The sequence below is a fragment of the Pongo pygmaeus genome, chromosome 20 (assembly GCF_028885625.2).
Source record: "Pongo pygmaeus isolate AG05252 chromosome 20, NHGRI_mPonPyg2-v2.0_pri, whole genome shotgun sequence".
In the NCBI taxonomy this organism is placed as follows: Eukaryota; Metazoa; Chordata; class Mammalia; order Primates; family Hominidae; genus Pongo; species Pongo pygmaeus.
Genome location: NC_072393.2, coordinates 2,116,694 through 2,128,697, shown reverse-complemented (window position 1 = coordinate 2,128,697; position 12,004 = coordinate 2,116,694).

Here is a 12,004-nt window from a genome sequence, read left to right as displayed (position 1 = left end):
CCTCAGCTTCATTCTTGAGCTTCTAAATTTCTTCTCTTTCTCCATCTCTTTTTTTTTTAAATTATTTATTTATTTATTTTGAGACAGAGTCTTACTCTGTCACCAGGCTGGAGTGCAGTGCTGTTATCACAGCTCACTGCAGCCTCCAACTCCTGGGTTAAAGCAATCCTCCCACCTCAGCTTCCTAAGTAGTTGGGGCTATGGGTGTACACCACCACGCCTGGCTCATTTTTTAGTTTTTATACAGATGGGGTCTTGCTATGTTGCCCAGCTGGTCTCAACTTCCTGTGCTCAAGTGATCCTCCTGCCTCAGCCTCCCAAATAGCTGGGACTACAAGCCTGCACCCTCACGCCCCCAGCCTTGGTCTGGGCTCTTTAGCTGTCTTGCTCACCTGTCTGTGTAGTTTTTTTTTTGGTTTTTTGTTTGTTTGTTTTTTCCTTCACCTAATCCAAGATGATCACAGTTTTCGGACACCTCCATCCCATTCGATTCCCCATCTTTGGTCCCACGGCAGCCAAAGCCCGTTTATAGAACAGACAGCTGTTGTCTACGCCATAGCCTCTCTTATTTCTTCCTGTCCCGTCCTCGGGCCTGAATCTAGCCGGGAAAACCTCCCCTCCTCCATTGCCCCAACATCATGAAATAAATCACTCAGCAAGCCTACAGGAAACTTAATAAGCTTGGTCTCTTTTTTTTTTTTTCATTTTGTCTATGGTCTTTTTGTTAGGCTTTCATGGGAAGAGGTGTTTGTGAGAAAACTATTTGCAGCAATGATATCTCGTGTTCTTTCAACTTTATAATGTGGACAGAGGAGAAAGGAGTCAGTAATCGTGTGGGAGGGAAAATGCCGATAAACATGAGTGATACTAAGGGAACCAGAGGAAAACGCAGAGATTAAAAAATAACCTTCCAATCGCTTACGAGTTGTATCATTTAAAATTAATACAGCTCCTAAATGCAATGTGGGATCCTGGATTGCAAAGTAGAACAGAAATATTGGTGGGAAGACTCAGTGTGGCACCCACAGTCGTGCCTTAGTTTTGCTCTTTTTTTTTTCGAGACGGAGTCTCGCTCCGTCGCCCAGGCTGGAGTGCAGTGGCGCGATCTCGGCTCACTGCAAGCTCTGCCTCCCAGGTTCACGCCATTCTCCTGCCTCAGCCTCCCGAGATTACAGGCGCCCGCCACCACGCCCGGCTAATTTTTTTTGTATTTTTAGTAGAGACGGGGTTTCACCGTGTCAGCCAGGATGGTCTCGATCTCTTGACCTCGTGATCCGCCCGCCTCGGCCTCCCAAAGTGCTGGGATTACAGGCGTGAGCCACTGTGCACGGCCCAGTTTTGCTCTTTGTTCTGTGGTCAATGCGTCGGCCGGGCGTGGTGGCTCATGCCTGTAATCCCAGCACTTTGGGAGGCCAAGGCGGGCGGATCACGAGGTCAAGAGATCGAGACCATCCTGGCTCACACGGTGAAATCCCATCTCTACTAAAAATACAAAAAATTAGCCAGGCGAGGTGGCGGGCGCCTGTAGTCCCAGCTACACGGGAGGCTGAGGCAGGAGAATGGCGTGAACCCCGGGGGGCAGAGCCTGCAGTGAGCCGAGATTGCGCCACTGCACTCCAGCCTGGGTGAAAGAGCGAGACTCCGTCTCAAAAAAAAAAAAAAAAAAAAAAGGTGTCAACGCAAGGGGACACTGGGTGGAGGGTGGGTGTGCGGGGACTCTGCACCATCTTCACAACTAAAATTATCCCCCCCAATTTTTTTTTTAATAAAGGTAACATATAAACAAAACAACAAAGGTCTGGGTGCCGTGGCTCCCGCCTGTAATCTCAGCACTTTGGGAGGAGTCCTTGAGCCCAGGAATTCAAGACCAGCCTGGGCAACATAGTGAGACCCCATCTCTGCAAAACAACAACAACAAAGGAAGCCTTATGCAGTTATGAGTGGATCACCCAGAATATGTTATTCTCTGCATCCATTTCAGAGCCAGACATAGAAACATCAATGGCTTAGAACAGCCTGCAGGGCTACGTCAACCATCAACTTCAATAAAACCCCAAGGTTCGCCTCAGCTTCATTCTTGGGCTTCTAAATTTCTTCTATTTCTCTGTCTTTCATTCATTCATTTATTTATTTGAGACACGGTCTCACTCCGTCACCCAGGCTGGAGTGCAGTGGTGTGATCACAGCTCACTGCAGCCTCCAACTCCCGGGCTCAAGCGATCCTCCCATCTCAGCCTCCTGAGTAGCTGGGACTACAGGTGCTGGGTCTACAGGACTACCGGGAGGCTGAGATGTGCTTATGCCAACAGCGTCCTGTTGGTGTACGGTGTAGGGCTCACAGGCTTATGAGAGTTGATCCAGCCCTCCCAATAATCCCAGAGTACACAGGAGACAGGTCCAGCTAATATCAGTATGCCCATTTACAGAGGAGGAGATTAAGGCTCTCTCTCTGCCTCTGTCTCTCCCTCCCTCCCTCCCTCTCACTCTCTCTCTCTCACAGACACACACACACAGAGTTCTTGGAATCCAGTGACTCCTCCACATTGCTGGGCAGCTTCTCTGTTATGCTCCCTGAGAACCCTGCTCCCCAGCTAAGCCAGGTGAGCCTTGGGGACCGAAGGGCGCAGGGCCAGGAGCTCTAAACCCTGCCCCAGTGTCGGCACCCAGGGTCCAGTCCTGCCTCCTCAAGCACCAGCTCCATCACCCACAGTTGCACGCACAGATGCACGGGGAATCACGCGACCTCACTCCCTCCCACACTCTCACCTGTCCCCCCACCCCCCACAACTGCTCCTACGTCAAATCTCCACCCATGTGTCCACTATCAGAGAAGCGACACCTTTGTCTTCATTCCACCCTCACCTGTGATCTATCTATGATGCCTCCACGTCGCCACAAAGCCCTTAACCAACCACAGTGACAACAGGGTTTGAACTCCAATGCTCCAGTGTTCCTGTGAGCTCACGCCCCGCGGACAGAGTCCCCAGCCTGGGCAACCGGCCACCAACACCTTTTGCCTAAGGACTCTCCAAGCTCCGTATTTTTCACCCTGAACATTCCAAATTCTGCGAAGGGAACTTTAGACAGTCCATGAATGCTCTTTAGGGATGGGACCCAACGCGCAGCGAGCCACACGGTCCCCGGCTCACGTTCACATGCTGTGGGCAACGGGGCACACACGGACTCCCATTCCGTGTGGCAGGACAAGCAGGCTGCGTGAGGCTCTGCAGGGCCCAATTACCCCATGGTCAGGCCAGCCTGAGCGCTGGGACCCTCATCCCCATGCCCCAGATGAGAAGACTAGGAAGAGGGGATTTGCACACACAACCACAACCTCACACAACACAACCATACGCAACACATTACCACACACAACCAAACACAACCACACATTACAAACTCACACAACCACACACAACCACACACACCCTCACAAAACACACCTCACAACCACACACAACCTCACACCACCATCCACAAATCATATACAATCTCATCATGCAAGTACACACACAACCACACGTTACAACTGCACAAATCTCACATACAATGACCATACAGCCATACACAACTTCACACATGTAGTCACACACTGATACAATCGCAACTCCACCATATAGTCATACACAGACACGATTACACATATTGCCACAATCATATGCAATCACACACAAACACAATTATACAACCATACACAACCACACAAAGCCATCCGCCATCCACAAAATTATGCAAATCTCATCACGCAATCACTCACACAACCGTACACTAAACCACACAGCTGCAGAAACCGCCCATACAACACACAACCATACACGGTCTCACACACGCAGTCACACACCCATACACACAATTACACCTCTGCCACAATCACACAGGCACAATGACACACACGGCCGCACAGTCACACAATCTCACACAACCACACACAATCCTATGCAATCACACAAACATCATGACATAATTATATGCAACCACACATGACCACACCACCATACACACTCACAGTTATACAGCCATCAACACACAACCATATACGATTCCACCTGACCACACAATTACACAACCATACACAATCACGCATGACCACATGACACATGACCACACACAACCATACACAATCACAATTACACAACATAAACGATCACTCATGACCACACACATATAATACACAATCACACACAAACCACATGGCCATACACAGCCACAGACACAATTATATATATTGCCACACATAACCACACATCACAATCACATGATCACACACAATCACACACAGCCACACAGACAACTCACCCAGAATCTCACACAGCCCCACCCAGCCGGGCCCTAGGAAGGCGTCAGGAAGCCAGGACCACAGCTATCCTGCAGGGGCAGTGCCTGAACCCTTTGGCAAGTCCCCAAAACCTCTGGCAACCTCTGGAGCCCATGCCTGGGTCCGAGGCCTGGTTTGACCCCCTATAAAATGAGGGAAGGAAATGGAAGGTCGCTGGGCCACAGAGGACCCTCGAGCACAGACGCCTGTCCCGGGGACCCTGCCCTAATTCCCAGAATGTGGGTCATTCCTGGTCATGCGGGGATAACGCCAGGGTCCCCAGCCTGGGTTTCCTGCCGGGGCTAATTGAATCCAGGAGGACCCTCCCTCAGGCAAATACCAACAACCAACCCCACCTCAGGCCCTTCACCCACCTCCAATTGTTACATCCCAGTGTGTGTTTACTCAGAAGCGCTGAGGGTGAGAACTGGGGCGGGAGGAGAGGCTCCAGTCAGATGCCTGGCACCCACCCCAGCCCCGCCTCCCACTCCAGCCCTGCACCCCACCCCACCACCCCACCCTCACCTCCCACCCCAGCCCCCCACCCCATCCCAACCCTGCACCCCACCCCAGCCCTGCACCCCACCCCAGCCCTGCACCCCACCCCAGCCCTGCACCCCACCACCCCACCCCCACCTCTCATCCCAGCCCCCCACCCCATCCCAACCCTGCACCCTACCCCAGCCCCGCCTCCCACCCCAGACTCACCTCCCACCCCATCCCAGCCCTGCACCCCACCCCACCATCCCATCCCTGCCTCCCACCCCAGCCCTCTACCCCATACCAACCCTGCACCCTACCCCAGCCCCACCTCCCACCCCAGCCTCCCACCCCAGCCCCGCACCCCACCCCAGACTCACCTCCCACCCCAGTAGCTGTCAGCCCCTTTCCTGCCGCCCCTGACCCCGGAGGGCTCCAGGCTGATGCTTGGTTCTTGCTTTAGGTGAAGTTCACGGGTAGAAAAGAAGGGAGGACTCTGGGTGGGAACAGGGATGGGGAGGGCTTCAGTGGTCCCAGGCCCCTCCAGGAACCAGGCCGCATCTACACACCCCAGCTGTATCTACACATCTCAGCTGCATCCACACAATCCCGGCTACATCCACACACCCTGGCCGCATCTACCCAGCCTGGCCTCGTCTACAAACCTCAGCCACAACTACACATGCTAGATACATCCACACAATTCCGGCTGCGTCCACACAACCCAAGCTGCATCTACACACCGCACCTGAGTCCACACAACCCTGGTCACATCCACACACCACAACTGAGTCCAAACAACCCCTGTCACATCTACACGCCGCACATGCGTCCACACAACCCCGGCCACATCTACACACCACACCTGAGTCCATACAACCCCTGTCGCATCTACACACCACACCTGAGTCCAAACAACCCCGGCCGCATCCACACACCACACCTCAGTCCAAACAACCCCAGCCACATCTACACACCACACCTGAGTCCAAACAACCCCAGCCGCATCTACACACCACACCTCAGTCCAAACAACCCCGGCCGCATCTACACACCACACCTGAGTCCAAACAACCCCGGCCGCATCTACACACCACACCTGAGTCCAAACAACCCCGGCCGCATCTACACACCACACCTGAGTCCAAACAACCCCGGCCGCATCTACACACCACACCTGAGTCCAAACAACCCCGGCCGCATCTACACACCACACCTGAGTCCACACAACCCCGGCCGCATCCACACACCGCACCTGAGTCCACATAACCCTGGTCACATCTACACACCACACCTGCGTGTGCACAACCCCGGTCATATCTACACACCGCACCTGCGTCCACACAACCCTGGCCACATCTACACAACCTGGCCATGTCTACACACCCCAGTGGCGTCCACACAGCCCCGGCTGCCTCTACACAACCCGGGTGGTGTCTACACAGCCTGGCTGCATCTACACACTGCCGCTGCATCTATACACTCCCGCCGCATCTACACAGCCCCAGAGGCAACCAAACAGCCCCAGGGCTTAGAGAACGGGGTTGGAGGAAGTGGGGTTTGTTCCGAGGGGAGGCTGAGCCCGCAGGAGACCCCAACTCACCGCGCTCCGGACGACGACGAGGCTGCACCGCTGCTGTCCGGATCCCGCCCACCCCGAAGTGGAGCAGAAGCCAGAGATGGGCCCGGGGCTGGAGGAAGGGAGGGGCGGGGCGGGGCGGGACTGGGTTGGGGAGCCGCCCTCCCCCCGCCCCCTGCCTAGCCCCTTCCCCAGTGCCGTCTGCTCCGGGCTGGAGGTGCCGCCCAGGCTTGGCGTCTCCGGAGGACAGGGGTCCCAGGGCTCTGCGACCTCCACCCTGGATTCCCACCCCTGGCGGGAGCCGGCCCAGAGTGGAAGACGATGGAGACGGGAGGGGTTGGGGGTAGCCAGGGATGGGAGAGGGCCCCGCGGCTGGGAGCCATCGGGTGGGGGTTGCTGGCAGAGTGGGTGCTGTGGGCAGGTGGGCCCACCTGGGCAGGTGACCCAGGACAGGGCGCAGGGAGCGGTGTGCCCAGGACAGCCCTGGGGGCGAGGTGCTGAGGGCATTTTCTAGGGCACTGGTGTAACCAGTGTGTGTGTGTGTGTGTGTGTGTGTGTGTGTGTGTGTGTGTGTGTGTGCGCGTTTTGTTTTGAGACAGGGTCTCACTCTCTGTCGCCCAGGGGTGTGTGTGTGTGTGTGTGTGTGTGTGTGTGTGTGTGTGTGTGTGTGTGTGTGCGCGCGCGTTTTGTTTTGAGACAGGGTCTCACTCTCTGTCGCCCAGGCTGGACTGCAGTGGCGCGATCTTAGCTCACTGCAGCCTTGACCTCCCGGGCTCAGGTGATCCTCCCACCTCAGAGTCTGGAGTAGCTGAGACTACAGCCACCCGCCACCGCACCGGGCTAATTTTTGTATTTTTAGTAGAGATGGGAGTCTCACCATGTTGCCCGGGAAAGAACTACAGTATTTTTTAATATAAATTTTTAATTTTTTAAAAAAATAGAGACGGGGTCTTGCCATGTTGCCCAGGCTGGTCTCGAACTCCTGGGCTCAAGCCATCCTCCCACCTCGAGCTCCCAAAGTGCTGGGATTACAGGAGTGAGCAACGTGCTCAGCCTAAACGTTTTAGAAGAGTTTTAGATTCCCACAAAATGTGCAAAGATAGTTCAGAACTCCCCTGTGCACCACATCCCGGGTCCCCTGTTACCGGCATCCAGGCCAGTATGATACATTTGTCACAATCAGTGAACCAATATTGATGCACCACTGTGAAGTCCACATTTGATTCCAGTTTCCTCAGTTTCCCCCAATGCCCTTTCCTGCTCAGGGCCCCACCCAGGATCCCACGTGGCATTTAGGCGTCGCACCTCCTTGGATCTCTCTGGGCTGTCGCAGTTTCCCAGACATTCCTGTTTCTGAAACCCTGCCCACTCCTGGGGAAGGCAGGTCAGGTGTTTTGCAGGACACCCCTCAAGTGGGTTTGTCCGGTGCTTTTCTCCCTCATGGTCAGACTGGGTGGCCTCGGTTTTGACGCGCCACCCGCTGCCACACTGGCCGCCCCTTCTGCTTAGGTCACCAGGTTGTTCCGTTCCTCTGTGCCACTGAAGGAGATGGTGCACTTTGTTAGAACCACTGTCTCCTCTCATCTCAAGATACTTTGGGGACATTTTTTTTTGGAACTGCCTTTAGAGACCAGCTCCATTTTATTACCATTGGCAGCAACGTCTTTGTCGGTGATTCGCTTTTGAGAAGTGCCGCAAGTCCTCGGGAGCCACGCCTGGTGCTGGAGGGAGAGCAGTCCTGGAGGATCCAGCTCCTGGGTCCACATTTCCCCAGCCGCCTGCAGAATGGTCGTGTCTATTGAGTATGTGCTGTGTGCCCAGCACTCGGCAGGGACTCCACCAGGTTCTCATGATGGCCTCAAAAAGTAGCTGTCACCTCCTTTTAGGCAGAAGAGGTGGCTACAGTCCTGAGAGCCAGTCATCCAGCTCCTGGGATGCAAGCTGGGGCTCTACACCCAGGGCCTCCTATTGCTGCATTCTCCTGCTCACCCTCCTGTCAGGCTGCGGGCTGCGGTTAGTTCCCAAGAGGCATTTCTAACCTGCTCTGAGCCGTGTGGAGAAGAGCCCGTGACCCCACGGGAACCCCCTCCTCTCTTCCTCAGGGCCATTGGTGGACTCTTTACAGAACTCCACCCTCTCACCTTCTGATGACTTCCCACCTGGTCCCAAACACTGAGTCCTGGTTCCTCGTGCAGCTGTAGCAGCTCTCTGCCTGGGCCAAAGGGGGTGCTTAGTAGAGGACCTGGCACACAACAGTGAAGAGTGGTGGGTGGATGAGTGTGTGTGGATGGGTGGATGGGTGGATGGAGGGATGGATGGATGGATGGACAGACGGATGGTAAATGGGTGGATGGATAGATGGGTGTGTGTGTGGATGGGTGGGTGAGTGGGTGGATGAATGGATGAGTGGATGGGTGGATGGATAGATGGATGGGTGGGTGAGTACATGGGTGGATAGATGGGTAAATGGATGAGTGAGTGGGTGGGCGGGTGGATGGATGGTTGAATGGAAGGGCAAATGGATGGATGGGTGGGTGGGTAAATGGATGGATGGCTGGGGGGGAAATAATGGGTGGATGGATGGGCAAATGGATGGATGAGTGGAGGGGTGGGTAGATGGATGAATGGCTAGATGGGCAGGTAGATGGATGGATGGATTGGTGGGTGGGTGAATAAATAGGTGGATGGATGGATAAATGGGTGGGTAGGTGGATGAATGAATGGGTAGATGGGTGGATGGGTGGATAGATGGGTGAGTGTGTGGGTGAATGGATGGGCAAATGGATGGATGGATGGATGGATGGATGGATGGATGGATGGATGGATGGGTAGATGGATGAATGGGTGTGTGGATGGGTGGGTGTGTGGGTGAGTGGATGGTTGGGTGTGTAGATGGATGGTTAGATAAATGGATGGATGGATGGATGGATGGATGGATGGATGTGTGAATGGGTAAATGGATGGACAAATGGATGGTGGATCAATGGATGGGTGGATAAGTAGGTAGATGGATGGGTGCGTGGACGGGTGCATGGATGGATGAATGGACGGGTGGATGGATGGATGAATGGGTGGCTGGATGGATGGATATGTGGATAGGTGGATGGGTGGTTGGATAACTGGGTGGATGGGTATGTGGATAAGTGGATGGATGGTTGGATAAATGGATAGGTGGGTGGGTGGGTGAATGGATGGATAGATGGATGGGTGTGTGGATGGATGTTGGATAAATGGATGGGTGCATAGATGAATGAGTGGACGGATGGGTAGATAAATAGATGAGTGGGTGGATAGGTGAATGGGTGGATGGATGGGGGGATAAATGGGTGGATGGGTGTGTGGATAGATGGTTGGATAAATGGGTGGATGGAGGGTATGTGGATCGACGGATGGATAACTGAACAGATAGGTGGGTGAATGGGTAGGTGTGTGGATGAACAGATGGATAAATGTGTGGATGGATGGTTGGATAAATGGGTGGGTGGGTGGGTGGATGGATGGATGGTTGGATAAATGGGTGGGTGGGTAGGTGGGTGGGTGGGTGGGTGGATGGATGGATGGATGGTTAGATAAATGGGTGGGTGGGTGGATGGATGGATGGGTGGATGGCTGGTTGGATAAATGGATGGATAGGTGGGTGGATAAAAAATGTGTAAGCTCTGGTCAGCTTAGGGAAAGAAAATCACTATTGTTACCATATTGTTCCACCTTGTAACTTAAACTGCAAGACAGAGGGGTGCTCCCCACGAAAAGAAACAAAATATCCTCCCCAGTGCCAACAAGCAGACTGTTTCCATTTCCCCAGCTCTACCCCTCCCTGACATCCCTGGGCCGTGTATGACCTGGACAGTCAAGGTGTGCACACACCCCCGAGCTTGGGCACCTGCTAAGCCTGGCAGGAGCCCCTTTGTCTTCCTGAACCAAGTGTGTCACTAACACAAAAGTCACGACTGCTTCTAAGCGTCCAACCAGATGGCTGATTTGGTGACATCCTGGCTGGCGTGCCTTGCAGTAGGTACATTACTAACCCTCTTTCCAGAGGACAGGGAGTTTGAGGCGGAGGGACTTGCCCACGACTGCAGGAGGTCACAGGTGGGCGTGGTGTGAGCCCAGGGCTCCATGCGCTGAGTCCTGACTGTAACCTTCAGCCCTGGGGCTCAAGTCCACCGGAGCTAATGACATAGTGAGTTTTTCTTTTCCTGGACAGGACAAATCACCACTAGAGGCACACAGGGGAGGTGTTCAGAGCCATCGCCGAGTGGCCTCTGAGCAGTGATCTCCCCCGTGGAAAGGCCATTGGGGGTGCTCCTTCTGGAGCGTATCGATGAACTGCTCAAGTTAAAAAACCGAAACATACGTGTGACTTCAAGTATTCTGGAATTCGCTTGCCGTGATTAAGCTGTCCCTTCCCCAGTGGGTTTGAATTCAGGTTTGCTGTGAGTGGTAAGGCCTGAGCCTCCATCTCCCGCTGTGTCCTTACCCTGTTCCACATTAAGGCCTAGGGTGTCACGCTGCCAGGCAGTCGTGGTTTGGCTCAGGACCTGGAGGAATCCATGTCTCTGATCCCTTACAGCCATGTGGCCTCAGAGGCTTGCTGGTGTTTTTTTTTTTTTTTTTTAGACAGGGTCTCACTCTGTTACCCAGGCTCTGGAGTGCAGTGGTGTGATCACAGTTCACCGCAGCCTTGACCTCCTGGGCTCAAGTAATTCTGCCACCCCAGCCTCCTGAACAGCTGGAACTACAAGTGTGTGCCACCACACCCAGGTAATTTTTGTAGAAATGGGGTCTTGCTACGTTGCCCAGGCTGGTCTTAAACTCCCAGGCTTCTCTTAAACTCCCAGGCTCAAGCAATCCTCCCACCTCAGCCTCCCAAAGCACTGGGGTTACAGGCGTTACCCACCATGCCTGGCCTGGGTCTCACTTTCTCTAATGTAGTGGAGAACTTTGTGAGACTAGAACAACACACACACAGTCCCTGATGCCTGGCAGATGCTCAGGACTCGCTGGCCTCTCGGCCCGCACACAAACCCGCATCCATCACCCACGTTCCCACAGGCCCGGGGCCAGCCAGCAGCAGCTGGAAACCAAATCTTGTCCCAAAGCGGCTAATACAGGTCTTTGCATTTTTAAAGAGAAAAAAATAATAATAAACTCTTTTGAGACGTGAGAATGCTATACAATTCCAATTTCAGGGTCTGGCAAGAAAATTATTTGGGGGACGGGCGTGGTGGCTCATGCCTGTAATTGCAGCGCTTTGGGAGGCCAAGGCGGGAGGATCGTCTGAGATCAGTGGTTCGAGATCACCCTCAGCAACACCGCAAGACCCTATCTCTATTTTAGTTTTGTAAAAGGTATTTTGGCCCATTTTACACGTGGTCTGCAATGCTTTCCAGCAACAGTGGCAGAGCTGAGAAGCGTGGCAGGGACCACGTGGCCCGCAGAGCCCACGGGAGTGGCGTCGGGCACCTCACAGCACTGGCCGGCCCTGCGGTGGCAATTCCCATCCGCCCTCTGCAGGACAGCCAGGCGGCCTGCCAGCTCTCAGTTCTGTTCACCGGGACCTGCACGGAGCAGATGCCCCAAGCCATACACTGCGGAGGCAGGGGCCAGGCCACATGTGTCAAAAGCTG